The sequence below is a fragment of the Sinohyriopsis cumingii genome, chromosome 7 (assembly GCF_028554795.1).
Source record: "Sinohyriopsis cumingii isolate HCF-2022 chromosome 7, ASM2855479v2, whole genome shotgun sequence".
Classification (NCBI taxonomy): Eukaryota; Metazoa; Mollusca; class Bivalvia; order Unionida; family Unionidae; genus Sinohyriopsis; species Sinohyriopsis cumingii.
The window spans coordinates 21,358,197-21,383,760 of record NC_142967.1 but is presented as its reverse complement, the minus strand read 5'-3'; the positions used below and the strand labels follow the sequence as shown (position 1 = coordinate 21,383,760).

The window sequence follows — 25,564 nt, the reverse complement described above, 5'->3', positions numbered from 1 at the left end:
ATGCTACATGTCTGCGGCATGATGCCCCAGCGCTAGACATCACTATAAGCTGCCACAAGACATACTCGTAACGATATGACTAACAATTGTTATAGCTATGTTAAAAATTCAAATCACACACACACACACACACACACACACGTGTTACTCTCTTGTTTAGATGCGTGCTGTAAACACTGACATTACACCAGTCCTGTAATAAATATGTAATAGCCCATTTTCTAAATGAGATATTTCTTTCTTTCAACAATCTTAACGCATTTTTTTTTTTTTTTTTTTTTTTGGCACACAAAAATATGAAAATTTGATTGACCAGCATATGGTACAGTTTATTGATAGCCTTTCCTTTCACAACAACATTTTTGTCTCGTTAATCATCCATCACATACAACTTAGAAGTACTTGTAAGTATAACTGGAAAATAGCGCAAATAAGACCAGATCCTGAGCAACAAACTCCACAACTTCACGGCATACTCAACCTGATTTGTTTAAAATAAATTTACAAAATGGTCAAAAGTTTAAATTTACATTTGAAAGATGAGTGGGTTGTCTAATCAATGTACAATACAAAAAAATATTCAAAAGAGAATCATTTTTTTTGGCTTATATGCTGCTTATATGTCGTTTTGGGTAGGGGTGGAGAGTGGGTGTTACTTATTCTTTACTAATACAAATATGTGCCGCAGGATCGATTTCATTTTTGCAGGCCTAGCGGTACATCAGTAGGTGTGTTTTGTTGTCTTCTTGTTATTTTTTTTTCTTCAGTACACGATTGGGAGCTATTTAAATTGATCGGATAGGGATTTCAGACTGATTACTTTGAAGTGCATATCTGACTCCATTGAATCTGCCGAGATAAAGCGTGGACTTTGTACATCGACTTTTGAAGCGGATATTAGCCACGTACACATGTTTACGTACCGATGAACACTATACAGCGATGGTAAGTTATGACTCAGATCTATCGGTATATGTTTTCTAACCAAACATTGATACCCATAAGAACTTAAGGTTTGAATTTAATTTTTCTATGATGCTACGGAACGTCAGTCACCCCCCCCCCCAACCTCCCGTTAAAGGTGTTTCATGAAAATTAATATACTAAACTAACTATACAATCATGCCTTATAAACTGAGGGCTCTCTCTCTCTCTCTCTCTCTCTCTCACTGTATATCCTCATGTATCTAGACCGAAGTGGTATCATTTCTGGTGAGGGTGGCCTAATTGTAGATAAATTTCAAATGGTTATGCCATGCCCTGTTTATAACGATTTGAGAAATTAAAGTTTGCAAAATGATTAAAATACATTTAAGGAAGATGTACGATAAATGGTTAAAATACATTTAAGGGAGATGTACGATAAGGCTCCAGACCATCCCAATTCAGAACCACTTCATTTTTTGATATATTGAAGCTGTCAAATAGGTGGTTATGAAAATAAATTTCACAGTTGGGTCACAATCCTTCAAAATTTAAAAAAAGCTTGGGGTCAAATATCATGACCCTTACATTCATTTTTTTTAACAAATATTTTTTTAATATGGCTAAGAACTTGCTTCAAAATTAACCACTTTTGGAAGAAAATACAAGACAGCAACTATACTTATATTAGCAATTTAATATTCACTAGTTTGCTTATAATCTATATTATTATACGAAACTAACCGAACTACCAAACAATTTATGATTATTCAAATGCAGGTGAGAGTGGTTTCGTATAAAATTTCACTATCTGTAGACTTTCAAAAAATATGCCATGTTATTTAGTTTCTTCTACCCGTGAAGCTGTTCTTGAAGTCCAACGTTTGTTATCTTGTAAACTGTTGGCACTGTGAATATTACATACATCTGGGTTGTAGCTATGCTCAGTATCGTAGGCAACAACAGTCAACATCAATGCAACATCACCGCCAACATTGGTAACATCATCAGCCAACCACCACTATCTGACTCCAGAGAACATGTGAAAACAGTGCACAAGTAAGGAACGTTAATTAATCTCAGTAAAATTCAGTTTCGTTTCATTTTTACACAAATAAGAAACCTGTTGTCAGCCCTTTCCTTGTTCGTGTTGTCAGCCCTTTCCTTGTTCGTTCTTCTTGGACTTTCTACAAAGTAATGGACCATGGAAGGAATTGTGTTAGTATTATGCTGTAAAAGGGAGGTAACGTTGTCATGCTTGGAACTTATTCACTGATAGTGACCCCGATACTGGCATGTCACCCATACAGTCAAAGAGCAATGTTACAGAACAGGTATGTCCAACCTTTTTAGCGTGATGAGGCTTATTAGAATTTTCTTCTCACTCATCGGGCCATTTATACACTTGAGCTACGTTTTACAGTTGACACAAGTTATGAAATTTTCATACTTTTTTTTAGCTTTACAACATTTAATCTTTAAAAAGAAAACGTACCATCATATAACTCTTTACAATGAGATTATCATCGGGAACAATTTCATTTTATTTATTTTAAGGATGGTATTTCCATCGCATATATATATATATATATATATATATATATATATATATATATATATATATATATATATATGTTGTTGTGGGGTTTAACGCCATTTTTCAGCACAAGATAGGCTATACATGGCGGCCAGTATTAATGGTGGAGGAAGAACCCGGGAAAACCCCTGAAAGAACCACCGACCCACGAGAAACAAAAAAAATTAAAAATTATATATATATATATATATATATATATATATATATATATATATATATATATATATATATATATATATATATATACCACATGCACTGAAAATAACATGGCATTTAAAGTGTTGGCATAAAGCAAACTGATATACCAATATTGTTGGTATATCAAATTGTGATCCGCCCATGGCGCAATAATACGATTATATAAACATTCTTTCAACTGCAGGCCTATAGATCAATGATGAATTTATACTCATTCATTAATCATAAATAACATATGAAAATAACAATAAAAAGTAGCAATAGTCCCTATTTTCTAAAAGAAATTAAAATGGTACACAATTTTCATCGGGATTCTTTTTTTCCGTTCCCCTTTACTCTCGTGCGTAAGGGACAAAATAAAAAGCACAAATCTAGGGTGAGGGAGAAAAACATGGCGCTGGATGAAAAATTAAAACTGAACTTGTACCAAGTAACCGACAGTAAGCTGGTTGGTCTTAACGGTGGGTTTACGCTTTCCTTTGGTATTTATCTACTGTGTTCATTATATCAATGATACATAGTTGCAATGCCATTTGACACTAGGCTTACATGTTAAATTTGTAAGTTACGAGCTTACGAAGCACAAATACTGTAGCATATTTAATGCTATGTTGTTGTTCATTCTTAAACCTATTATAATGTTCTAAAACTCGAGTATTAATTATTAAATATAAAATGTCCAAATGGTCGCTCCAATCTCTCTCTCTCTCTCTCTCTCTCTCTCTCTCTGGATTATGGTAGCTAGATACGAGCGAAAATTCATGAAAATACGAACTTTTGTCATACGACGATGCCTCTGGACCTATGAATGATGGAAAAGTTTAGACAAACCGTTCAAAGGAGAGAGAGAGAGAGAGAGAGAGATTCCAGGTAGGCATCCGGATGAATTATTTTCCGGGTCTTGGCATGGGGAAATACGATTGGAATGAATGATAAGCCAAAATCGCCTATGAACGTATGCAAAGAAATCACCTTTAATTAAAGCGAAATACACAAATAACGCATGGCACGGAAACATCGTTTATGGAAATTAAACAAAATTTCACCTGTTCAAAAAGTGTGTATTAATACAGGGGCCTACAACGAATGAAATGTATTTGTTTGTTTTTTGTTGTTGTTTTTTTTTCTTCTTTATAATGAACAAGGCTATTAGGTCTGCTAGGGGCCGTTTTTCCAAGCGACGAACAAGGCCATAAAGTCAGTTTGAGGTTGTCTTTACTTAGCACGATCATATCAATAATGTGTGCTCGCCTCTCGCGATAGTTCAACATAGGGTTCTGCATGTAATATAAACACGAGCTGTTTGCATAAAAAAAGTTCTTACACGATTTAATCGAGCGTGACAGGAAGGTGGTGGAATCATTACTAGAGACATGATAGATACCCATTTTAGTACCTTGAGAGGAGAGTGTGTGTGTGTTTGTGTGTGTGATTTGGATTTTCAACGAAGCTTTATATAAAAAAAATCAGTCATATCCCTACGATGTCTGCAGTGTGGCAGTTATAGTTATTCCTAGCACATCATGTCGCAGACATGTAGCACGATGTCCAAACCAGTCACATTATCCTGACACCAGGTCGACCAGTCCTAACACTAACCTCTTAATGCTGAGCGCCAAGCGAGGCAGCTGTTAGTACCACTTTTGTAAGTCTTTGTTATGACTCAGCTGGGGATCGAACCCACGACCTCCCGCATGCGAACCTTGAGAGGAAGGTGGTGGAATCATTACCAGGGCCTTGATAGGTGTCACTTTCAGTACCCTGACAGGGAGGTATTGGAATCATTACGAGGTATATGATAGCCGTAAATTTCAGTACCCTGAGAGCGAGTTGGTAGAATTATTACAAAGGCCTTCATATGTGTCCATTTCAATGCCCTTAGAGGGGGGTGGGGGTGGAAACATTACCAGGGACTTGATAGGAATCCATTTCATTCCCTCTCAGGGAAGGGGTGGAAGGACTTGTTCATTATCATCACTTCACGAATCTCCTCATCTGAAATCTCTTTGTAGAAGACTTTGCCAGTAATTTTCCTGAAAGAATCACAATTTTTGGTCTTACTTAAATTGGTAGAACATCGCAACCAGTCTGTTGCTTTTTTAATTAGTTAGATCCTCCAAGAGGAAGATGACTATGTTGCATTAATTTCCCTTGAAAGTTATTCTACATTTGTTACCATGTGGCTCTCCTCATCATTATTATGGTTATGTAACATTCTTAATCGTCCTATGTATTCTGCATCCCCCAGCTCTTTTGTATGGATGCATGCAAAAATTTCAGTTGCTGCTTGCAGTGTATATGTTGCTAATAAACAATCAGGACACATAGCTGATAACAGGTATGTAGCTTTTGTTTCATTTGATATTGCGCAATTACCGATTTGAAAGTAAAACACAAATTCCGTCATTTGAATTACTTTAATACAAATACTATGCAAGTGTTTGAATCCAAAAGAAGTTTTTTTTTAAAATCGGTTTTCATGCTAGCTCTGTAGTAGATTTCTTTCTGATTTTCCTTTTTTTAAGGATGAAGATTCTGATACGACTCAAACTTCAAATTTTCCACTGAATCAGTTCCATAGATGAACAGTGTTCGAATCAATATAAGTAAACATTCTGCCAGGTTTCAAAGATCATTTTTATATACTTCCAGTACTGGAACCAACCAATTTCTAGTCGATTACCCTATAGATTGACTACACTAAAAGATTTTGATAACTCGAAGATCTTAATTACGGTTTCTGTATAGCCTCAGAGTTATTCTTGACTGGAGCTGCCACTACGTGACTAGTCTGTATTGAAACCTGATTTGCCTAAACACGTCTCGTGCCCTTATTATATAAATGTGTGAAAGAAATTGACGAGTCGCAAGAATCGAGAAAGTCACGCATTATTGTCTCTAAAACAGACACTTACATTACTGAAAATTCTGCCATTTTGATTTAATGAACCACTTTTGGTAGATATTGAAAAGTTCACACCAAAATACATGAAAGCTTTCGAAGTCATCATAACTCATACATACTATAAGCGAAGAATAACTTGGTTGCCGTGAGCGCAGAACGTATCCTATTTGCCTAGCACAGAAAAACATGTATTGATTGATACATAATTGTTCATACGTGATCCAGAAGAAAAGGTCGGTGGTAGTGTCTCTATTGAGTTTCAAATAAACATCAATTGACCGACAGCCTATTGTAGATGGATGGAGGTTTGGGCATTCCGAAATTATTGGAGGTATCTGAATTGGTTAAGTGTCGAAAGGACCTGATTTGAATGTGTAAAAAGTATATTACTTCTCTAATAGTATTGTCGTATTTCTTTGCTAAAACAGCACATGCGAATCATGAATCATTTTGAAGACTGTCAAGTTTGATTAATAGGATTATTTTTAAAATGAAAAAGAAGTGTTTAATATCAAAGATTTTACACATTTTTGGTAAAAGCTTTGGTTTGAATGTTAATACGGTCTAATAAGACATGTATTGTTGTGTCAGATTTGATTGATCATAGTCGCATCGGACATGACCTATTTTGATTAGTGTCGAGAAGGAAGAGATGGTGTCAATTATGTTTCTTACCCATTTTAGATTCGGAAAACTTAAATATAAATAATAACATTGGTAGTGTTTTATGACACATTGATGTGTGTATGAAAAATGATCAGATAAATGGTATACACTATTGACAAAACGCTTCCGTTAAGTGTCTATAAACTAATATCCATGCAAATAAAGAATAAATTATATATAGTAGATTCCGCACTCCAATTTTTGATTTAGAATATAATGTAAGTCCACAAGCTGCCAGTGACCAGTAAAACCAGACGTAAAATTTAAAGTTGTTGTTGTTGTTGTTGTTGTTGTAGGGTTTAACGCCATTTTTCAGCACATGATTGGCCATACATGGCGGCCAGTATTAATGGTGGAGGAAAAACCTGGGAAAACCGCGGAAAGAACCACCGACCCACGAGAAGCTACTGGCAAGCTTTCTCGCATACCCACATTGGCTGAATCCGAGACTTGAACCCAAGTAGACAGAGGTGAGATGGCAGTGATCCGTAACGGAGAGCGCTTTAGACCACTCGGCCGCTAAAATTTAAAGTAACGTATTTAATAAATTGGACAAACGAATGTTTGGCATTCAAACGTTCATGACATATTCTGATAATTACGTATATCAAACCTTTCCGAAATATTAATCATAAAAGAGCACTGAATGGGCTGAATGCCACCATGCACTTAACACACTTACGAAATTGAAGGGCACTGCAGTTGGAAGAATGCCACTTCACACTTAATAGTCACATGAAACCGATGAGTACTAAAACTGAATCAATGTAGTCACGCCCCTAATATGCACGTCAAATTGAAGTACATTGCAATGGGCGGAATGCCATCACGGGTATAATAATATATACGTGAAATTGAATGGCAGAATGCTATCACGCTCGTCTAATACATGTAAAATTGATTGTTCCATTACAATGTGCTTGTGTATGGAAATGTATATTTGTTTGATATTGAAACACGAAATGTAATTCCATTATTTGCAGACATACTTGTTAAATTCTAAAACTTTTATAGTCTTTAGAAATGTTCATTATAGCAGAATAATGATTTAGATGAGCTGTCAATATATTAAAAGATTTTAATTACCTCTTATTGGTTCGTCATTTCGCTTAGATTCTATTCCAGGCTAATTTCGATACGCCAGTACGTGAATGCCGGACAGCTCAGGTTCAGTGTACAAAATGCTAACCGTATTTGTAGTGCACTACTTTCTTCATAAAAAAAAACAAAACATATTTGATGTTTAAATCATGAGTGTGTCTTATATTGATTTAATAAATGTGAATAAAAATAGAAACTCAAGAAAAAAACAATCAACTTATCAATTTGCATATGTGATTATGAACAACAAGAAAAATCGTAAACCTATATTTTGTAGCGGGCACACTAGCAGGGATGTGAGGAGTTCATTCACTCGGTCAATACACCGTTACCAGGAGCATATCGTAACTCCATTCAAAGTGCAAATATGTGTATTTGTATGTGATATAAATAACATATATGTAGTATGTACGCTGTATCAGTGATATACCGCTCGTTGTATTAAAATTTCATTAAAAATAAACTCGGCAAGCCTCGTTTCCCTTTAATTAAATATTTATACATCTCGTGGTATATCATAGAAACAGCGTGCATACTATATATATATATATATATATATATATATATATATATATATATATATATATATATATATATATATATATATATATAATGGTATTAAAGGGATAGGATCAGGCTGGTCAGCAGGAAGAACCTATTTGAACGTCTCAGGAAGATCGGCTGCCCGACCCCCACCCCCAAAAAAATAAAACATTTCGGCATGATAATCTCTTTGCATGCCGAGAGGTCGGTGCTCATCAGGGAATTGTTCTTTGCTGATGACATGACTCTGGTAACACTGTGGATGCCCTTCAGAGACTGGGAGAACGTTTCGCTGATTCATGCAAGCAGTTCGGACTCACAATCAGACTGAAAATGACAAACGTCAGCGCGAAAGATGCCACAACTGCTCTCTCCATCAAAATCAGACTGGTCTGCCCCAACTGCAATAGGGACTCCCACTCGCACATAGGCCTGCACAGCCACAGCAGACGATGTCAAAACCCCAGAGACAGACGACACACTCCAAGGGCGCTACTCGCATGGTCTCCCGAGATGTATATATGGATGTAATGGTAGGAAAGGGTTAGGATCAGTCAAAGTTTGAAAATGTGTCTGTAAGTCGATTTTATTTCAAAAGCCGCTTATGCTGTGTGTTTAAATTTAGTAACAGTTTAATAAATGCTTTATTGCAAAATACTCTACTGTATATTAAACCTTTCAACGACATAAATAACATGCCCTTGTTGGGTGGAAGCTGCATATCGAGCGTAATGTAGCAAAAGAAAATGAAATAATGTGCGATGAGTTAATTGGGAAAGTTAGGAAGGTGAAACAAGTGTTACTTGGTTTGGTTTCGTGTAGTTAGGCACAGAAACTCATATAGCTTACATTGTACTTAAGCAAATAAACTAGAGTGTCTAGCCAAAGGACACATAGCGTGCCGTCATGGAGCTGAGCTGATGGTAGCATTCAAAACCGTACCCTTTCGGTCTCGAGTGATGCACGCTAACCACTGAGTGGGGAGGAGAAGAAACAAAACAGGGTGACAAGGTGACAAGAGTGATTTTGGTTGAATGTTTGTTTTTTCAACTCAGTGATGACTATATTATACCGAGAAAATGTTAGCTATGTAGGTTTTGCCGTGGTGCCTTGTTCTTTGACTAGGTAACTTATTACCTTCAAAGTGTTGTTGTGTTGTGTCACGAATATATGGTCATAAACTAAGTACTTGAAAGAAGCAGCGAAACCATCAAGTTTTGTATAAAAAAATTTAAAAAAATAACTTATTATCAAAGTTCAAAATTAAAACTTGAGAGGAACATACAGTATTATGAAGTGAATCCTAAATAATCCTGAAATAGTTATAATCAAGTCCAAAAACCGCTCTGGTGGCCTAATTGGTTAGTGCGTCCGCCTCGGATGCGGAAGGTCGCGAGTTCGAACCCCGGCCGAGTCATACCAAAGACTTGTAAAAAATGGTACTAACAGCTGCCTCACTTGGCGCTCAGCATAAACGGTTTAGTGTAAGTATTGGTCGGCCTGGTGTCAGGATAATGTGACTGGGTGGGACATCATGCTACATGTCCCAGTGCTAGACATCACTATAAACTGCCACACTGCAGACATGGTAGCGATATGACTGGAAAATTGTTGAAAATCCAAAACGAAACAAAGACACACACACACACACACACACACACACACACACCAGAGGAGTGAAAAATTCCGCATAAATTTACTACCATCAGATCATCCCGACTCCATGGTTGAGGTGTTAGACTCATGGCAGATTACTAATATCGGATCAGCCCGACTGGGTGGTTAAGGTATTAGACTCATGGCAGGTTACTACTATCGGATCAGCCCGACTCCATGGTTGAGGTGTTAGACTCAAGGCAGGTTACTACCATCGAATCAGCCCGACTCCATGGTTAAGGTGTTAGACTCATGGCATGTTACTACCATCGAATCAGCCCGACTTGGTGGCTAAGGTGTTAGACTCATGGCAGGTGGTTAAGGTGTTAGACTCATGGCAGGTTACTACCATCGAATCAGCCCGACTCCATGGTTGAGGTGTTAGACTCAAGGCAGGTTACTACCATCGAATCAGCCCGACTCCATGGTTAAGGTGTTAGACTTATGGCATGTTACTACCATCGAATCAGCCCGACTTGGTGGCTAAGGTGTTAGACTCATGGCAGGTGGTTACCATCGAATCAGCCCGACTCCATGGTTAAGGTGTGTTAGACTGATGGCAGGTTACTACCATCAGATCATCCCGACTCCATGGTTGAGGTGTTAGACTCATGGCAGATTACTACCATAGGATCAGTCTGACTGGGTGGTTAAGGTGTTAGACTCATGGCAGATTACTACCATCGGATCAGTCTGACTGGGTTGTTAAGGTGTTAGACTCATGGCAGGTTACTACCATTGGATCAGCCCGACTCCATTGTTAAGGTGTTAGACTCAAGACAGGTTACTACCATCCAATCAGCCCGACTCCATGGTTAAGGTGTTAGACTCATGGCAGATTACTACCATCGGATCAGCCCGACTGGGTGGTTAAGGTGTTAGACTCGTGGCAGGTTACTACCATCGAATCAGCCCGACTGGGTGGTTAAGGTGTTAGACTCAAGGCAGGTTACTACCATCGAATCAGCCCGACTCAGTGGTTAAGGTGTTAGACTCATGGCAGATTACTACCATCGGATCAGCCCGACTGGATGGTTAAGGTGTTAGATTCGTGGCAGGTTACTACCATCGAATCAGCCCGACTCAGTGGTTAAGGTGTTAGACTCAAGGCAGGTTACTACCATCGAATCAGCCTGACTCAGTGGTTAAGGTGTTAGACTCATGGCAGGTTAAACCATCGAATCAGCCCGACTCCATGGTTAAGGTGTTAGACTCATGGTAGATTACTACCATCGGATCAGACCGACTGGGTGGTTAATATGTTAGACTCATTGCAGTTTACTACCATCGAATCAGTCCGACTCAGTGGCTAAGGTGTTAGACTCATGGCAGGTTACTACCATCGGATCAGCCACCGATGCATATCCTTGACAAGGCACTTTATTCAACTGCAGTCAGAGTATCATCAGCTTTTTCCATTAAAACAAAAATGGATTTGTCGCAAAGGCAGCCATTTTGAACTTTCATACGTGAAAACAATCCTTTTGCCTGATGGAACCCCATGACCAAATACTGCATCACGACATTCATGATTAAGTAAAGAAGAAGACTGAAAAACTACGTTCAGTCAATAATGTGTTTCTTAGCGTGCATATATTCAATTGCCATGTTATTTAGTCCTCATACACTCAAAAGCAGATCTCAAGCTGCATTCTACAGTGTTGTTCAATTATTTTGTGTCGTTTAATTTATTGCTTTTTATTTTGCCTTGTTTTGTTTGCTACAACTAAGTAAATTTGTACCACTGAGTAAAGTAGAACTGGAATGACTCTAGGTGTACCATACTACGTGTAGTTGTTCTCTACACGTTGTCTAACGGCATTTCACTTTATTTGACCAGTTTTATACTTTATATAGTGTTTATTAAGAGGACATGGCGGTGCGACCTTCCACCGGGAGATTCTGCAAGCTGAAGGGAACCTTCTTGGGAAAGCCTCTTTTTTAACGGGTGCTGTCGTCTGTTAGTTAGCAGTCTATGCTTGAAAAAAAACAAGTAACATTCATGAAAAATCAGCCTTTAGTTTCTGTAAATATTATTGAATTGTACCTGGAATTTTTTATCATTAGACTTGTTCCTGTTCGGTTTTGCCCATTATTGATTTATAGAGAAATCTTTTGCACGGGAAATAATAGTGTCCGTTGTACATGTTTAAGTTAATGTCCATTATAAATTAAATTTCATCACGAAGATCCATTTGTAAAATATGGGGTCACTGATAGAATGTAGACATGTTTAACTTCCTATATCACACATTTTAATCGCACAGTTTGACTATATAAATGATTACTCAAGTTTAACGTAATATGGTCTCTTATCTGTAATCTATTTATTCGACAACTTACTTTGGATTTGATCAAAGGAACACATAATCCGGATTAACGGCTCCTAGTTACATACTTTTAAGACACTTTTCTACTATAACAACAAAGTTCTGAGAGACTAGAATTTCTTAATCATTAGAAATATTTACGTATTTAATTGGATTTCACCAGTTGAAAAAAGTATCTTGTTTTTGTTATCATTTTCTTTAAATGTAAATTAGGCCAATATCTAATTTTTAAAACAAAACTGCCCTTTTTAAGAAAAGAAGGCTTGTAAATACATACAGAGTATACCTTTTCCAAGCATACACATAGCAGGAGAGAGAGAGAGAGAGAGAGAGAGAGAGAGAGAGAGAGAGAGAATTTGTACTAATATATAATGAAACTATTTGTCTTTTCATTTAGAAAATTAAAAAAATACGATGAACAATAGTTTTCCAATATAGACGTTGGAATGTATTGCTAAAGAAGCAAATGGCCATGACATTATTCTGAAATATTATTCTACTTTAGAAAACCGTGACGTCATGCCGCACACTACTGACGAGAACCTCGTGCTGTCTTCCTGGAATAACGTTAATGATAGTAAGTTTATGGGAAAATTAGGGCTGGTACCATGAAATAACTGCCGTGTTTGCTTATAATCACGTAGATCCTGGTGAATATGATCTCATCAATGTATATGACTAATTTTATAAACAGAGAATCGACAACTGGTTATTTTTATTGCTGTGTAATAGAACATTGTCTGAACGAAAGTGGAATTTCATTTAGAATGAACCACAGTGGAGAATAAACTGATTGGTTTAAGAACATCTTACTTAGAGATGGAAACAGGTTGAGCCTGTAGTCTTTTTGTTCTTGTTTTCTTTGGTTGTTCTTCTGTTCTTTCATATTCAACGACTTGTTAGAAATTATATCCAGGAAAAAAAATTATTATTTGACTGATTTCCTTGATTATATGCTTATAAACAAATTAATGTGTGAGATTTCTCGTTTAAATTATTAGTTTATATATATATATATATATATATATATATATATATATATATATATATATATATATATATATATATATATATATACATACCTGTGTGTGAGTTTAGTACTGACATATTATTCTATTCTGACTGGTGCGAAATTGAAATACTGATGAAGTGAACCGATAATACAGATATGTTTAATTAACTGATTAACACTTTTGTGATTAGTCTTCCAATGAAAACTAACCCACTCTACACGTCATCCTTCCATTTACATACTTCCTTAACAAACGTGCTAACAAATTACTGAACCTGGTTTATTATATACTTGATTACTTATATTTTTTTAGCTGCTTGCTTGTTTATCACCGGAGGGTTCAAATTATGGGCCGAAACAAGATTGCATACATGCATTCCCGTTTAAAATGACACGAGTTATATTATCAAGATGAACAATACACTATTGATTCCTAATGTCTTATTGATAAAGCTTATTCGTCGTCATATGTAGGTCAGTCAGTTGCCGTGGTACCTCTATTTTTAACTCTGGTTTCTTACATTTTAATGAAACTGTAATGATGAGACCCCCCCATACAACTTTGATTGCCGTTTAATCAATCATATTTGCAGTGCTTACAATTATTTACTGAATTAACTATATATATATATATATATATATATATATATATATATATATATATATATATATATATATAGAGAGAGAGAGAGAGAGAGAGAGAGAGAGAGAGAGAGAGAGAGAGAGAGAGAAAGGGGGTGGGAGGGAATTAGATAATAGAAATAATGTGCATAGATTGCTGATGAGTTTTTTCTTCCTGACAATTCGAGATGATGTTACAGACTGATGGTTGATTTCTGACAACACTTGCAACTCATTGACGTTATTGTGCCGAGATAAGTGGGAACTAAAAATGTAAAAGGTATCAATAGAAATAGAAATTTTAGAGTAGGACACTAGCTTATTATTCCTGCATTCCGCTGGCCTGTCCGTTCGTCTGTGCTTTGCCACACCTTCTCCTCAACCATTGGCTGGAAATTTACGAAAATTTGGAGCTATGTTTCCCTTGGAGTAGTTACCATTGGCTGGAAATTTACGAAACATTGAAGCGATGTTTCCTTTAGAGTAGTTACCATTGGCTTTAAATTTACGAAACATTGAATGGATGCTTATCTTGGAGTAGTTACCATTGGCTGAAAATTTGTAAAACTTTTAAGTTATGTTTCCCTTGGAGTAGTAGGCAGCAAGAGAAAGCCATGACTGGCACCAGCCTTTGAAATCACGGTAGTTAGCCAGAAGTCAGATGTACAGCAATTGCAATTGTAGTGACGTTTTCAAATATTTTCCTAATTTTATACATACAGTCATAGCGGGAAGGCGCATGATATATTGAATGACTTTGCATACTGACTCCTGGGTCTCTGTCGGTAGGCGTGGTGTGAGTAAGGAGTAATACAGCGGGAAGAAAAGCGATGGAGGCTGGGGTTGAGGTGGAATATGCAATCTTTCCTATCTCTATATCTTTACTGAGCTATCGTGCTCTCATCCAACAATGACACAAAAAAATGCTTAGAACTGCCTACTTTTGTGGTCTTCTTTAAAAATGGTTGTAGTAATGTTTAAATTTTAATCTATTATATATATGTTTAACCTAACTTTATATCAATTAAATATTTTGAACAAAATGTCAAAACACGAAAAGAAAGCTTGGGAATTTACTAAGGGGAGGCATTGCAGTTGCTGAACTTCGTCTTGGAAACTGTTATAATTTGAAAGAGCATTTAAAAAGGATAAAGTCAAATGACTCCTCGATAGAAAGTGTATTTTTATTTTACATTTTGGTTTACAAATTAAGACATATCGCACGTGATCTATGATTGTAACTAAACAGTCTGATTGTAACTATTTAGCTTGTCCTCTCGAGATGGAGACCTGCAATGGTTCACATTTCTTTCTTTTAAGCTGGTCCGTTGCCAACATTTCAGCATAGATCAACACGTGTCCGTTGCCAAAATTTCAAAAAGCATCATCACTTGTCAGTTGCCAATATTTAGACGTAACTCGACATTTGTCCGTTGCAAATATTTCAGCATAGAACAACACTTGTCTATAGGCAATATTTAGGCATAACTCAACACTTGTCCGTTGCCAATATTTCAGTATTGATCAACACTTGTCCGTTGCCAATATTTCAGCACAGCTTATCACGTGTTATTTTTTTTGGATCACTGACTGCTTACGGATGAACATTGTTTTACAACTCCTAGAAGTTTCGATTTTGATCTAGGTCGTATCATATTTCACGATTCCATGGTTTTGGTAAATTTTAATAATAAAAAATGTTGCCAATACATATTTACGTAGAAAAAGATGACCGACTGTTCTAGCGATTTATAATAAACAAGCATCCAACCATATACAGAGTAATGGCGGAACTACATTAAGACAGCGTATTTTACAAAGTGAGAGGTAACAAGTTATTACACACAAAGGGAAGGAAGTAACTCAATGGTAGAAAATGCAACAAATCTCCCTCATGCACATCACTATTTTATGTCAATAAAATCCTAGAAGAAACCTTTCGGATTATGCATGTTAGGAATCAAGCATGCAGACGGCAAAGTGGGTTGTCAAATTCAAATGCATACTTCCATTTTTTGCGCAAAGTGTTGAAAATATTATATAAAAATTTCGGAGTGTGATTTGTCTCATCCATAACATTTCATGTTATGTCTTAAAAAAATTATAAGAATGATAATAAGACGCCTCCGGTAGACGCAAAGGATAGCCATACCTGACATGATATGCATAACAGGTGGAAACTTGACACGAAGAATAGCCATACCTGACATGATATGCATAAAAGGTGGAAATTTGACACGAAGAATAGCCATACCTGGCATGATATAGAAACGATAAGTAACAAACGGGTTGAGTCACATTCTTTATGTTTAAACATGAGAGACTACAAAGGAGATATAAGCATTAATTGGGAAGTTCGCTGTGTCGTCTGCATTCGTGATTTCTCGATATAAACATTAACTGGGGAAACACTTTGCGTCGTCTGCATTTGTGACCTTTCTAATGCATAACCCAAAATGTCCCATTTGGATGTTTTTCGACATAGCATCAAGCTCTATTGGTGGCCTCGAAACTGTCTAAAAGTGAATATATTTAGAGCATACATGTACTTTTCTAATAATAATCAAGTTAATTACAACTACAGTAAGGTACAGTTAAGAGACCCAGTTAAGTGATCAAATTGTCATAAATGGAAACATTCTGAGGGAATGCACTGACTTTCTGTTCGCGAAATCCAAGTTAGGAATCCCGGTTTATTTTCTCTGCGTATGATCATCGATGCATGTTCCTTTGTTGTAATTAGCTTTGCTGGGGAAAGCCTCAATGTGATCACGCAAAGGCCATCCTTAAAATGATGTGACATTACTATTTTCAGAATATAACAGGTTCAATTTCTAATTTTTGATAACTTTACTAGTTTTCCAAATTGTGCCAGTAAACCACATAGCCACCTGTACCCTCGAGCAGCAACATTTTATCATGTCTGCCACGGACTACTTTACCAGGTCTAGGCTTTCCAACAAATGTAATAAAATGGGTATAAACCAGTGATATCTTTTGGATTTATCCTGTGTTAACGTATTGGTCTCGGTCAATGAGATACCATAGTTTGTGATATGCATGTGCAACACAACTGTCCTCAAAGTGAAGGCAAAAGTTTCTTCGGTGGGTTTCTGATAATCGTTAAACCGCAGGGAAACTTCAAGCTCTCCTAAATTATCTGATATCATTTTACTGCAGAGCTATCACACACGCACTCGAGCTATGTCTTGAAACGATATGAATACATGTCTCGGTGCTTTTCTACATTCTTCAGTAGTTATTTACCACGAAAACTGTTTACGGCTGGCTTATATCGAGTCTGTGGTGAGAATGAGAAATGATAGCGCTGATGTGCCTCAAGAACTCATAAATAATAACAAAAGCGCCTTTCTGCAGCTCTTAATATTGTGGATGCCTTTGATAATCCCTGACAATCAAGGGATTATCACAGGCATCCACAATGTTAATTTCGACAAAACGACTTCCAAATCAACGAGACTACCAGCAAGCCAAATTGCATCATTGTCTCCTGCTTACCGGTTTAATATGACTGCGTATGTTGGCTTCGAAAATTGCATTGTGAACATTTTTAAAAATGCCAAGTTAGTGACTAGTAGGAATAACGCACATATACGATATCAAGGATGCATGAAGTTATCCTTGACTTGCCGCAAATCCAAGGATGTAAGTCAGATTTTTACAAAACCAGGGGAAGCAACTGTTATGTCTACTTAATTTAAGTGTTTGTCATTTAGTTTTAATTTATTTTTTATTCCATTACGTGCTATTCTAATGTAACATTGTTTACCGGACTTGACCTTGTCCAGAATTGAGTTCAGTTCTGTTTGACTTGATTGACGTTTTTTTTATATTTTTTATTTCTTTGATGTAAACAACTAATAATGGCTTCATGAAACACTGTAACTCGTTGTTGACCTTGTTCCAAAATATGTGACAGTTTTTGGTAAACAATGTTTTTAAAAAATAATTATTTTTCTCAGAGCAAGAATCATTAAGGTGTGTCAAGGTCATAGCTCACCCAGGGCCCTCTGGTGGTGGCTAACACACCACTTGGTAGTGGATTAAATCAACTCATTGGAAGTAAATTATAAAGTGCAATATAACAAACAATGACAAGAAAATCAAAGCTTCCGGATGGAAGTTGTCCCCAGTATTCTAGTCATGGTGGGTATTAGAAGAGTGAAATTGCTTTCTGAGATGCTATCGATCACGGAAAAGGTCAACAACATAGTTGCTTGGACACTGTGATGTTTTACCCCAACCCCTTGTATTATACATGCATTTATAAGTCTGTAAGTGGAGCCAGGTAAGCTTTGTTTTCCAAGTACCTAAGTTGGCTAATCCTCTTACGTAACCCAGTCTTTGTTTGAGCTCTTGAGTGGAAATCTGGCGGGAATCTTTGTACATGGGAACACGTGACGTAGACAACTTCAAAGAGCCGGAAGCCGACAATGGTAGGCTGGACAGTACATGGGGACACACAGACTGACATTTTATGATTGACAGTTCGATCAAATGACCAGAGTCCGTCGCCATCCAATCGGGATGCGTTGTAGGTGGGACTTGATTCGAGAAACTGGCATAAGACTTGTACAAGCCTGAAATTCGTCAGTTGGTGTTTAAGAGTCGCAGTGACACACACTCCGTTAGCCATTCGTAAAAATTGGCGGAATTTAGGAAATTCATGAAATAGCTTCGATCAGGAAGCTTTCGGGGACGAAAGAATTTCAGAGAATTTCGGGGGACGAGATAAGTTCAGAGAATTTCGGGTGACGGTGAGAGATACCGAGTGAATTTCGGGTGACCTCAAGGGATACCGTCAAGGGTTCCGGATACTAGAAGAGGAACCGGAAGTCAAGATAACGGCAAGGAACAAGGATTATAGAAGAGGAAGCGGAAGTGGAGATCACGAAAGGAGAGAAAGACAAGGGAACGAAGAGATTTAGATGAGTAGCACTCAAGAAGGGAAAAATCTCCTCACACTGTGAACTCAAATGATGATCAAAGGGATCATTGGGTGAAAGAGAGACATTGATTACTTTAAATTCTTTTAAATTTCATTTATTAAATTGTTATTGTTTAAATTTCATCTTTGTATTTCTTTTAATTTAACTGTCGGCATTGCTGACTGGGGGCTCGTAGCCATAAATATATTTAGTCAATAAATAATATAGTGTCCAGAATTAACCTTCTGAATAAGGACCAGGGGAACTTCTCATAATTCGTTAAAGTCTATAAGAAGAACCCCACCCCTAGACAACCACTACACCCCCACAATGGGCGCTTCGTCCGGGATATGAATTAGACATATATATTATTTTGGGACTTAAAGTTATTGGTAGAAGTATTAGTGAACAGTGTGAGATATTTTCCATTCTTTGTATTTGAAATTTTGTGATTTTCTCATCTTGTATTTTTATTGTCATATGTGCAGGCTTTGTAGATCTTCCATTCATAGCAGTACGTGTGAAGCAGATATCGAACAAATATCTTACCTGAACGAAACTAGTTGTTGTCGACAGGTAAGTATTTAAACTGGTATTACAAATATCTGTATATTGTTTGAATTTTGAGACAAGGTATCACTTTACATTAGTATAATTGCTACCGAACGACAAATGATAAAGGAATACCGCGCCATGGGGTCGGAAGATCTTGGATACGAGGGAGATCGCCTGGCAACCTTTATAGAAGAAAGGATCAAGGAATGGAAGGCCGAAAAAGCAGCGGAAAGAGAAGCCCAGTTAGCCAAGATAGCAGCGGACCGAGACGCCCAGAAAGAGCTGGAGCTAGCCAGACTCGCTCACACTCTGGAGATGGAAAAGGTCAGAGTTGAAGCTAGGACCAACGGACGGGACGACGCCAGTACAAGCTCTGGAACAACCGGCCGACCTTTCATCGACCACCGGATAGTCCAGATCAACATGTCACGCTTCAATGATAGGGAGGAGGCTATTGACGATTTTCTCGTCCAGTTTGAGAAACTCGCACGCGCTCATCAGGTCCCTGAACAGCACTGGGCCATTAATGTCTCAGCCTTTTTGCAAGGTGCAGCTCGGGAAGTCTACCACGGCTTAACTGCACAAGAGGCTGATGACTACACTGCCCTCAAGAAGGCGCTTCTCTGCCATTACCGGCTGACCGCCGAGACTTACCGGAAACTTTTCCGGGACTCGGTGAAAAAGGTAACAGAGACCCACTCTCAATTCCACAACCGTGTTCGAGGTTTATTTGAGAAGTGGATGAAAATGGCCGAAGTCGAACGCACGTACGAAGGGCTACGCGAGGTAATACTCAAGGAACATGTCCTGGGTACTTACCGTCGCGAGTTGACAGTTTTCTTAGCAGAAAGAGAACACCGGACGCTCGAAGAGATCGCTAACATGGCGGAGCGATACGAGCAGGCGCACTCGAAGAGTGGAGGTTCCGGGGTTGCTGACCGACCCCGACCCTCTGAGTCGCGTCGTATGGGGGAGGTTGAGCCGGCTGTCCGTAACCGTCAGGGCGACGGGAAGGTCGGAGGGGCACCTACAGGTAGGGCTGCCGCCTATCGACCTGGACAGGCCTCACCCACGAAACCAGGACTTGCACGTCGGCGAGGGCCGCCGACATGTTTTAATTGCAAGCGCCTGGGGCATTTTGCCAGGGACTGTCCCAAGGGCAGGCAGACCCAGGTGAATGTCGTAGCTAAGAAGGAATGTGTGCCGGAAGCGAGTCGCAACCCAGCCAACCTTGCGGCCGCAACTGTCAATGGTGAAGGCGCCACCATCTTGTATGACACTGGGTGCAGCGTCCCCGCGCTTGTCGACAAGAAATATGTCAAGCCGGAGGACTATACAGGGGAGGTAATAGAAGTCCAGTACGCGAACTGCGCGCGTGACTCATTACCAGTAGCTGTCATTGACCTCGATTCACCATACGTGAAGGGGAAAATTGAAGCTGCTTGCTTGGAGGAGCTATCACATGACGTCATATTGGGTTGCCGTTATGTGTTACCCCAGCCGAACCCCGAAACCTGCACACCTATGCCAGTGAGTGCTGTTGAAACCAGGGCCATGAGTCGACAGCCGAAACAAAAGCCAATCCAAGTTACATCGACACCGGTTAGTAATGTTATTCCAGCGGAGTTAAGGAAGCTGAAACAGGAGGACGCAACTCTGGCGCAGTTGCACAAACACGCAGAAGCGGGAACAGAAAGGGAAACTCCGAACGGCGCGGTGAAGTTTGTCTACAAGAAGGGAATCTTGTATCGCCACGCCAGGAAACACAACGAACACTTCAAGCAAGTCGTCGTGCCAAAGGAAAAGCGTTGCGAAGTACTGAAACTTGCACACGAGAGTCTCATGGGTGGACACATGGGAATTGCTAAGACGCGTGACCGTCTTGTAAAAGAGTTTTACTGGCCAGGGGTCCAGGGAGACGTAAAACGGTTCTGTCTCTCCTGTGACAAATGCCAGAGAATGGCACCGAAAACGGATCAGCGACCCATCCCTTTGGGGAGTACGCCCCTTATCGATGAACCATTTAGACGTGTTGCCATGGATTTAATCGGACCGATAAAACCCGCGTCTGCGCACGGAAATCGATATATTTTAACGGTTGTCGATTATGCTACACGCTATCCGGAGGCCGTTGCGTTGCGTAACATTGACACGGAAACCGTCGCGAAAGCTCTGTTTGCGATCTGGTCAAGAGTCGGAGTGCCCGACGAGATCTTGACCGATCAAGGAACACAATTTATGAGTCGTGTGATGGCGGAGGTGAATCGTCTCATGTCGATTAAACACCTCACGACTACACCGTATCACCCCCAATGTAACGGATTGGTCGAACGGTTTAATGGGACCTTGAAAAACACGCTCAAGAAATTGTGCGAAGGCCGTCCCAAGGATTGGGACCGGTATATTCCGGCCATGCTTTTTGCATACCGGGAAGTACCGCAAGCGAGTTTGGGGTTCTCTCCCTTTGAACTCTTGTACGGGAGAACCGTACGCGGCCCAATCGCCGTACTGAGACAGCTGTGGACAGACGACCACGCTGTAGAGGAAGTACGCACTACCTACCAGTACGTCGCGGACTTGCGCAACAAACTGGAAGAGGTTTGTTCTCTCGCGCAAGAAAATCTCAAACGAGCTAAGGCGCAACAGGCGAAAAATTACAATAAGCGCGCAAAACCACGTCAGTTTGAGGTAGGGGACAAAGTGTTGTTGTTGTTGCCCCAGGAACACAACAAGTTGCAAGTTTCCTGGAGGGGTCCATACGTCGTCACCAAGAAGGTCGGAGGTCAAACCTACCGGATACAGCTACCGACGAAAGAGAAATTGTACCATGCCAATTTGCTCAAGAGGTACCGGGAAAGGGAGACCGCCAGCGATTTTGTTGTCGCAGCGATAGTCACCGAGGATATCGAAGGCGATACGGAAGGTGCTAACACTGTCCCGAGCTGTCCATTAACGAGGGCCGAGAATCCGTCGGACATGGAGTGTGACCCCATGTTAACTGAAGGGCAGCGGAACGAGATAGAGACCTTGCTGGCCGGATATTCCGACGTGCTAACAGAAAAACCCGGGAGGACGACGCTTGTCGAGTTCGGGTTAAAGATGGTGGACGACCGACCAGTTCAGCGTAAACCCTACCCCTTGCCCCACGCGAAACGACAAGTTGTAAGGGAAGAAATCAAGCAGATGATTGCTCTGGGAGTAATCGAACCTGCCGACTCTCCGTACAGCTCACCAGTAGTCTTAGTGCAGAAGAAGGACGGCACCCATCGGTTCTGCGTCGACTACCGGAAGCTGAATCAGGTGACAGAATTTCAAGTTGAAATGCTACCTGACCCCGAACATATCTTCGCTTCGGTCTCGAAAGCGAAATATTTTTCCAAACTGGATTTGTCCAAGGGGTATTGGCAAATTCCGGTAAGGAAAGAAGACCGACCGAAGCTTGCTTTTGCTACTCCCGACGTGACATACCAATGGTTGGTGATGCCGTTCGGGGTACAAAACGCGCCCAGCGTCTTTACCAGAATGATGCGGAAGTTGTTGGAGCCCTTGCGCGATAGGGGTGTCCACAACTTCATGGATGACCTCTTGTTAGCTACAGAGACATGGGGTGAACACCTCGCTCTGTTAGCTGACGTTTTGGAGCGGCTACGTCAGGAGGGCTTGACAGCCCACCCTTCCAAATGTCACCTTGGTTTCAGGACATTAGACTATTTAGGACATACCCTGAGCCAAGGCACGCTGTCTCCAGAGAAGTCGAAGGTGGAGCAGTTGAGAAACGCCGCACGCCCCACCACGAAAACGGAAGTGAGGTCATTCCTGGGACTGGCCGGATATTACCGGAGGTATGTCGCTAATTTCAGCGCGATTGCGGGCCCGTTGTCTGACCTAACCAAGAAACGGACCCCGAGTAAGTTCGTTTGGACAGATGCGTGTGAGCACGCATTCCAAACGCTAAAGGATAGACTTACATCCGACGCAGTTGTTCGTCTACCGGACTTGGATAAAGAATTCGTTCTGCGCACCGATGCATGCGACACGGGACTGGGAGCAGTACTGCTCCAGGAGCATGACAAGACGCTTTTTCCTGTCGCATACGGCAGCCGGAAGTTGTCTGCTGCCGAGAAGAATTACTCAGTATCGGAGAGGGAATGTCTCGGAATCGTGTTCGGCATATCACGGTTCGAGCGATACCTATATGGACGTAAGTTCATATTGGAGACCGACCACCAACCACTCGCCTATCTGGCGCAGGCAAAGTTGTCCAATGGTCGATTGATGCGATGGTCGCTGTTTTTACAGCAGTACCAGATGCAGATCAGATACGTGAAAGGATCTGAAAACGTAGGCGCAGATTTCATGAGTAGAAGCGCCGAAATGATATAGATCATTTGTTATATTTTCGTGTTCATACTCAGTTTAGCATTTAGTTCATTTTGCTGATTTTGTTCTTTATATCGTGTAACACTTTTGCTTTTGTAGTTTGAGTGAATAAAATCCTGATTTTATTCTCAAGCGTGGGGGATGTGATGTTTTACCCCAACCCCTTGTATTATACATGTATTTATAAGTCTGTAAGTGGAGCCAGGTAAGCTTTGTTTTCCAAGTACCTAAGTTGGCTAATCCTCTTACGTAACCCAGTCTTTGTTTGAGCTCTTGAGTGGAAATCTGGCGGGAATCTTTGTACATGGGAACACGTGACGTAGACAACTTCAAAGAGCCGGAAGCCGACAATGGTAGGCTGGACAGTACATGGGGACACACAGACTGACATTTTATGATTGACAGTTCGATCAAATGACCAGAGTCCGTCGCCATCCAATCGGGATGCGTTGTAGGTGGGACTTGATTCGAGAAACTGGCATAAGACTTGTACAAGCCTGAAATTCGTCAGTTGGTGTTTAAGAGTCGCAGTGACACACACTCCGTTAGCCATTCGTAAAAATTGGCGGAATTTAGGAAATTCATGAAATAGCTTCGATCAGGAAGCTTTCGGGGACGAAAGAATTTCAGAGAATTTCGGGGGACGAGATAAGTTCAGAGAATTTCGGGTGACGGTGAGAGATACCGAGTGAATTTCGGGTGACCTCAAGGGATACCGTCAAGGGTTCCGGATACTAGAAGAGGAACTGGAAGTCAAGATAACGGCAAGGAACAAGGATTATAGAAGAGGAAGCGGAAGTGGAGATCACGAAAGGAGAGAAAGACAAGGGAACTAAGAGACTTAGATGAGTAGCACTCAAGAAGGGAAAAATCTCCTCACACTGTGAACTCAAATGATGATCAAAGGGATCATTGGGTGAAAGAAAGACATTGATTACTTTAAATTCTTTTAAATTTCATTTATTAAATTGTTATTGTTTAAATTTCATCTTTGTATTTCTTTTAATTTAACTGTCGGCATTGCTGACTGGGGGCTTGTAGCCATAAATATATTTAGTCAATAAATAATATAGTGTCCAGAATTAACCTTCTGAATAAGGACCAGGGGAACTTCTCATAATTCGTTAAAGTCTATAAGAAGAACCCCACCCCTAGACAACCCTCACACCCCCACAGACACGATTAGCCAAACAAGCAGTCTGGCAAATTTTACTACCATGGCCAAGGAACATTTTCCGTGAATGTTTCAATGTGAGGACACATAGAGAAGTTCATCAGGCTAATTTTTTTATTTCTTCTACGTGTTCTGGTACAGGGTCGCACATACAAGTACGTGTTAACCATAATATATGTTGCCAGCAGATACAAGCTAGAGTAGCCATTGATATCCGAAAATTCAGAAGACGTGGTTAAATGTATTCACGCATGTTCACTACTAACACTGCCACAGCTATTGAAGTGGACCTAGGCAAAGAATTTCTCAAAACCGTTTCTGCGTTGTTAGCAAAATACAACGCTCTGTGTCGTCTTGGACCTGTTCATCTACATCGTTATCAAGCCATTGTGGAACAATTTAACCGTGAATTTACGGAGCAATTATTCAGGCATCATTGCGTAAAGGAAATTTTCAGGAATTGTACATGACGATCTCGCGCCTGGGTGACACGGCTTCGCACGGTCAAAGCAGCGTTGAATAATGAAATCACACGCACGATTGAATTAAACATGCTTATGTGATTCGGCACAAGTCTGTCACCATTTACCCATAAATCTGTTTTGCAGCCAACCGTTTTGGACACACTCTAAAACATTTTGACGGTGTTAGAAGGCGGGTAACGTCGTGTTAATTTCCACGTATGTTCCATGGATATATTCACGATCTTGTCACCGTATCGCGGGTTTTATCTCTTGGTAATAAATCTTGTGCATTTGTTCCAAAACAGACACATCTTCATAGACTGACTTAATCAGCTCACATTTTGATTTTTTTAACGTGAAAGGCAATGAGTCGGCCATCGAAGTTCTTCCGGGACACGAACGCGGGATCAGCAAGAAGCCTGCGAAGTTTCTCTTGATCGCTCAGATAAGATCAAATTGGATTCTCCGTAAGTTTTCCCGAATACGATG

At 39.8% G+C, this 25,564-nt stretch overlaps 1 long non-coding RNA gene across 1 annotated transcript in view; it reads left to right on the top strand.

The window, feature by feature from the left end:
* The first annotated feature begins 553 nt into the window (after positions 1-553).
* LOC149794849 (uncharacterized) overlaps positions 554-25,564 on the top strand; it is a 39,155-nt gene continuing 14,144 nt past the window's right edge. Inside the window, exon 1 of the long non-coding RNA XR_016422205.1 lies at positions 554-945. This is a non-coding gene — a long non-coding RNA (uncharacterized LOC149794849). The remainder of the gene's footprint in view (positions 946-25,564) is intronic.